Source organism: Emydura macquarii, unplaced genomic scaffold (genome assembly GCF_026122565.2).
Source record: "Emydura macquarii macquarii isolate MOO-44397 ecotype Brisbane River unplaced genomic scaffold, CSIRO-AGI_Emac_v2 contig_3132, whole genome shotgun sequence".
Classification (NCBI taxonomy): domain Eukaryota; kingdom Metazoa; phylum Chordata; order Testudines; family Chelidae; genus Emydura; species Emydura macquarii.
Window position 1 is genome coordinate 400 of NW_027133269.1, and position 6,835 is coordinate 7,234.

At 49.0% G+C, this 6,835-nt stretch overlaps 1 pseudogene; it reads right to left on the reverse strand.

The window, feature by feature from the left end:
- Nucleotides 1-229: 229 nt before the first annotated feature.
- LOC137142068 (zinc finger protein 585A-like) lies at nt 230-6,347 on the reverse strand (annotated as a pseudogene).
- Between the last annotated feature and the right edge of the window lie 488 nt (nt 6,348-6,835).

Genomic DNA, 6,835 nt, shown 5'->3' on the forward strand with positions numbered 1-6,835 from the left:
TTCGCAGGGCACAGGGTACATCAGTCCAAGCACAGTCAGCAGGCAGCTCAGCGGCTAGTTGGAACGCGCTGGTTCCTCCGAGGGTCGGGGCTTCCAAAACCTGCTCTGCGTTGCTCGGCCTGGAGTTGTTTTTACAGCAGTGTTAGGCGGTCCCAATTGATCCAGGAGGGTTCAGGCACAGCCTCAGTCCAGTTCACTGGAATTGTTGGTGTCCTGTTATGTTAAGCTGTTTTATGGCCGGGATGCGGATGTGATGGGTGGAGTTTCCTAGTTGCAGGGTAAAGCTTTCTGCTCCAAACCCCACCCGTTCCACACACCTTCCATCCTTTAGCTCCTGACCATTGAGCACGGCTGATCCCTGCCAGCAGATTTTATTTCCCTGTTCCACCCAGGGCTGAGGGGATACCGGTTCTATACATTGTAATGGTGGTTGTTTTTGTGACCATCCCTCCCGTGTGTTACCTTGTCCTGCCCAAATTACTCCCATCCACGGATAGAATACCTCTGGCCCAACCATAAACTGTGTTGTTTGTTTCAACCCGCACCTGCCACGCCGGCTCTTGGGACCATTCCCATTTGCACCCACCCCCGACATTCGCTTGCAAAAGGGTGGCAGAGGTCCAGTTCCCTCTAGCTACTTCTTTTCCCCAAGGGTTGTTCGCCAGGTGGCTCTGAAATGCCAGTAACATTTTAATTGCTTTGCTGCGTTGGTACCCTCTGATCCAGAAGTCCGTACCTTATAGGTAGCCCAGAGGCTGGTGGAAGATGGAGGATGGGAAGAAGTATCTTGTGTGAATGTAGAGCCTGACAAGTGTCTTCCGCCTAATATACATGAAAGCGGGAACTGCGCTGGGAGGAACTTCAGCCAGGCAGAGGGAGCATCTGGAGGAGTTTTTCTCTCTGCCTTCCCCACCTGTGGTCCATCAGCCAGGGCTGTAGCAGGGAGAAGGTGCTGATCAATGCTTAGATCCTGTGTGTATTCCCTTATGTCGAGTGAGCTGTGATCTTTGTGCAAAACTTTTCCCACAGTCCAAACACTTATGGGGTCTCTCTCATGTGTGAATTCTCTGATGACTAATGAGGTATGATCTTGGTGCGAAACTTTTCTAACAGTCCAAACACTTATGGGGTGTGTCTCCTGGGTGCATTGCCTGATGTCTAATAAGGTGTGATCTGTATGTGAAACTTTTCCCACAGTCCAAGCACTGATGGAGTCTCTTCCCTGTGTGGGTTGCCTGATGTACAATAAGGACTGATCTAGCTGTAAAACTTTTCCCACAGTCCAAGCACTTATGGGGTCTCTCTCCTGTGTGTATTCTCTGATGACTAATGAGGTATGATCTTGTGTGAAACTTTTCCCACAGTCCGAACACTTATGGGGTCTCTCTCCTGTGTGTATTCTCTGATGATTACTGAGGTGTGATCTTTGTGGGAAGCTTTTCCCACAGTCCAAACACTTATGGGGTCTCTCTCCTGTGTGTATGCTCTGATGACGAATGAGGTATGATCTTTGTGCAAAACTTTTCCCACAGTCCAAGCACTTATGGGGTCTCTCTCCTGTGTGTGTATACTCTGATGACGAATGAGGTATGATCTTTGTGCAAACTTTTCCCACAGTCCAAACACTTATGGGGTCTCTCTCCTGTGTGTATTCTCTGATGATTACTGAGGTGTGATCTTTGTGGGAAGCTTTTCCACAGTCCAAACACTTATAGGGTCTCTCTCCTGTGTGTATCCTCTGATGATTACTGAGGCGTGATCTTCGTGTGAAACTTTTCCCACAGTCCAAGCACTTATGGGGTTTCTCTTCTGTGTGGGTTGCCTGATGTGTAACAAGGCCTGATCTATCTTTAAAACTTTTCTCACAGTCCGAACACTTATGGGGTCTCTCTCCTGTGTGTATTCTCTGATGTTTAATAAGGGATGATCTGTATGCGAAACTTTTCTCACAGTCCAAGCACTTATGGAGACTTTCTCCTGTGTGGGTTGCCTGATGTATAGTAAAGGATGATATCTGTAAAAAACTTTTCCCCACAGTCCAAACACTTATAGGGTCTCTCTCCTGTGTGTATTCTCTGATGACTAATGAGGCTTGATCTGTATGTGAAACTTTTCCCACAGTCCAAACACCCATAGGGTCTCTCTATCGTGTGGATTCTCTGATGTCTTAAAAGATCCGACTTCCACTTGAAACATTTCCCACAGTTGCTGCATTTCTGAGGTTTATCTCCAGAATGAATACTGTGATGTGTAATAAGGTGAGAGCTCACAGTAAAACGTTTCCCAAACTCAAGGCATTTATAGGGTCTTTCTCCTGTGTGGACGGTCTGGTGACTAATAAGGTGTGATCGCTCTATGAAACATTTTCCACATGCCAAACACTTATGGGGTCCCTCTCCTGTGTGGGTTGCCTGATGTGCAACAAGGCCTGATTTCCATGTGAAGCTTTTCTCACAGTTCAAGCATTTATGGGGTCCCTGTCCTGTGTGTATTCTCTGATGACGACTGAGGTGTGATCTTTGTGCGAAACTTTCCCACAGTCCAAACACTTATGGGGTCTCTCTCCTGTGTGTATTCTCTGATGACTAATGAGGTGTGATCTTTGTGCGAAACTTTTCCCACAGTCCAAACACTTATGGGGTCTCTCTCCTGTGTGTATTCTCTGATGTATAATAAGGGATGATCTATATGTGAAACTTTTCCCACAATCCAAGCACTTATGGGGTCTCTCTTTTTGTGGGTTGCCTGATGTCTAACAAGGGTTGATCTCCGTGTAAAACATTTCTCACACTTCAAGCATTTATGTGGTCTCCCTTCTCTGTGGATTCTCTCATGTCTAATTAGTGCTGACTTCCAATCGAAACCTTTCCCACATTGGAGACAGTGATAGGGTTTATCTTCCTTGGGATTTGTCTGCTGGGCTGGTTTCCTTGGGATCCTTAGATCTCCCCCACATTTAATAGATTCATCCACTTTCTTCCTTGGGTGGTTTCCCAGAAGACTCTCTGAACTCATGATTTTCCCGGTTTTCTCCCTCTTCTAAGCACTTGGGAAAAATTCCCTTAAAAGTTCCCCTGTGGCTCCACTTCCCCAGGAACTTCCTGGTGTTCATCCTCCTCCTTGTCACTCACTATCTCATCACCTGCTGGGAGAGACAATCCAGACACTCAGTCATTGTGTCGGGGAGAAAGAGGAACAGCACAAATGGAAAACCAACACCTTAAAGTTGTGAAGACCGAACAATCAGATTCTGCCTCCATCACCCACCCAAACACTCACAGGGCAGTAAAGTTGGGAAGGAAACTCCTGCAGCAAACAGGATGAGTGGAAAACCACGCGTGATATCTACTGCCAAACAGCCATGACCTGGGGAAATGAGGTGGAACTCAGGGCACTTGCTCACACTACATTTTTGGGATTCTCAACTTTCTCCTTCCATCTGCAGGTGGCTTCTGTGTCAGTGTCACTGAGACCTCACCTGTGCGGCTGCCTCTCGGGACCTCTCTTTTAGCACAGGCCTGGAGATCGGGCACCCATGGCTCCTCTCCTCGTTCAAGGCGGGCAATCAGCTCTGGTTTGGAAACGGGAAATCCTGCTCGGGGGAGAAATCAGAGAAGATTAGGGTGCACAGAGAGTTGGAGGCATATTCAGCACAAAGATGAGTTCATGAACCTGTCCCCATGCTGTGCTGAGGGAATGTGGATCCAAGAGAATCGGAACATGGTCACTGAGCCCCCCTGGGAGAAGCAGATGACGAGGGAGGTGTGGGGAACTGTCATGTCCTCAATAGGAGTTCCCAGGATCTGTGCGCTCTGGGGGCCTTGCTGACGCACACACAGTCCTGGAGCTAAACCCCTGCCTGTTTCTAAACCTGCAGAGCCCAGAGCCCTCCCCATGGCTGGAGCGAGTCCCAAGAAGGGAGGTCAACAGGGATCCTGGGTGCAAGTGAGAAACGAGACGGAGAAGACAATCCACGGCTTCTGTCCCCATGAAAACTGGAGGGATGGGGACGAGTTAGCATGTCCACAAGTTTTGACCCCTTGGTCCCATGGGAGGGGGTAGAGAGATGCAAGTTCCTGTCACAGTGCAGCTCCGGATTATGGAAGCAATTCCCCTCCAATCTAACTGACCAGGGAAGACCTGACCAGATTTGGAAATGCAGACCCCACGGCTTCTAGTAACTGACGGGACAGAATCCCTTGCAGCAGGGTTACATTCTTGTAATTCTCCTGCATGACGTCCCTGTAAGGGCTCTGTTGAGGGTCCAGCAGAGCCCCCTGCCCCTGGGTGAAATACACAGCCACCTCCTCGAAGGTCACCGGCATCTGAAACAACAAAAGTCTCCACTCACCATCTGCTGCCCCAGCCAGAACTCCCCTAGTGATGGGGAGAAAGGACAAAAAAGAGAGATGCTCTGGAAAGGCCGGAGTAGCGGAATCCCTCCCCACCCTGCTCAGAGCAGCCAGGAGGCTTCAGGGGGTGGGGAATGTTAGAAATAATCAAACAGGTTGTCCCCGGGGTGGATTGGGGAGACAGAACCTTTTATTGTCTGCTCGTTCCACCTCGACGCCGGCAGTGAGCAAAGAGGGGTTACTTTATAATCCTTTTATCCATAACAGCATGTCAGTGTGTACACATTCCCAGCCACTCCCCGCAGACCCTTAGTTGGTTACAGTGACACCTATCAAATGAATATTAATAACTACAGGATGAATACAATTATACCCGCCCCTGTTTGTTGTTTACAGGATTTTGCCTAGAGCCCAGGCACATTACCTTGAAACTTACTAAGGCCTGGTCTACACTGGTGGCTTAATTCGAATTAAAGTCCCTTCATTGAATTAATTACACCCGCGTCTACACTTGCACATTAGTAATTCAAATTAAGGAGCCTTTAAAATGGAATTAATAAAACCACCTCTGCAAGTGGATTTGTCCCTTTGAAAGTTTAGCCCTTTAACATTTGTCCATTTGAAAGATTTCACCACCCACCCCGCTCCCGCCTGGTGAATGCCGTGGTGAATGAGTTTTAAATGCCAGCAGTGAGAGGAAATTCTTTGCTACATTGTTTCAGTGGACAATCATGGAAACTTGATACTTTCTTAAGAGTTTATTCACAGTGCTACATGTGGATATATTAGATCATGTTTTCCATCAGTGAAAGGAAACATATGTATCACTGTATTAATATACTAACTGACTCCCTTGTGATTTATCTTACATTCTACAGACACCTGTAGAATCAAAATCAAAGGCAAGCAATATACAGGGGATGGTAGGGGGAGCATGAAAGGCAAACAGCATACAGTTCTAAAGTAATTCAGGATACGCTGTGGTGTATTTGTCACGGTCAAAATGAGAGCACAGTTCAGCCGGCCCCATGCCTGCAGCAATGGCCATCGGGGGAGTAAAAAACAGCATGAAAATCCTTTGCTGTTTGTTTGGGGGTGGGGGAAGAGGGTGGGGGAAACAGCGGCAGATCCTGGGATGACGACACCGTCACAACAGCCTCTACGGTTAGTTGCACTGTGGGATAGCTTCCCACATTGCACTGCTTTCTAATTCGAATTAAGGCTGGCCAGTGTAGACGCAAGACATCAGCACAAACACTGTAGCGTGGACAGTCTGCAGCACTTTCTATAAATTGCTTTCTGTAATTCGAATTTGAATTAGTGCTGCAGTGTAGACATAGCCTAAGATTCTTTCAAATATACTGTATGCAAGGGAGGGAAAGAGGACAACGCTCTGTTCCCACCAAAGACCTTGAACACAAGGAGAATAGTTATTGGTTAGTCTCATTCCTTGCGCTATTGGCTAGGAAGGGAGGGAAAGGAGAGAGAGAACAGACTCTAGCCACAATTCACACCAGTAACAGAAACAAGGTTTTGCTTGTGCCATGATTCCATTCCCTGTGGCTTAGGCCTGATCACTTGTCCAGCTTTTAACTCTTTACTCTCCTACAGGAAGAAAGTGAGAGCTCCTTGTCCCTCCAGCAGATGAAGGAGGGCTGGGTCTTTTCCTTTACCCCACACTTCTTGGCCACAGGCTGATAAGCTGGGCTCTGAGCAGGGGACAGGGACAGGGTGGGACAGGAATCCCAACAGCTTCCCTTCTGTTTTACAGCAGCCTCTGGCTCGTGGGTTCAGGCTGCAGCCCACAGGAGTCTGAAACGTTCCCAGCCCCGTGCAGGGGGTTGTTTCCTCTTTTAGATGGAGGAATTTTCACCCCCAGCCACGGGCCTGCTCAGAAAATCAGCAGCTCCATCACACCCTGTCCTCTCCCTGCCACTTCCTCCACTCCGCTGCCCTTGGAAAATCCCTTACCTGAGCCGGCTCCACCACAGCCATTTTCCCGGGAAGACGGGATGATCTGGAGGAACCCGGGTGCGACTCTTCAACCTGTCAGGGTGGGGCGAAAGGGAGATTGGAGAGGTGTCAGAAGGGGCTTGGAGTCCATTTCACACCCCGATTCCCCCAGGCCTGCACTCTGCCATGCTGGGAAGAAACTCACTTCATTGCTACCCAGGCCAGGTCCCTCCCAGCAGAACTAAACCCAGCGGGACTTTTAAACCCTCCCAGGGACAGAGTCTCTGATCCAAAAGCTAGAAAAAGAGCAGAATCAAAGGAGTCACTCTGGGGACTCCCCCAACATTGTCCCCAAAGACCGTGTGACCCCCTCCAGCGCCCCAGCCCCCGCCAAGTAGTGCAGTGCTTCAGCAGACGGAGCTACCAGCTTTTCCTCTGCCAGCTGCTCACCTTCTTCCCAGGAAAGTCTGTCTGCCCCAGGGGATGCCGGGAATGGATCTGGGCAGGCATGGCAGCTGGGAACCTCTCTC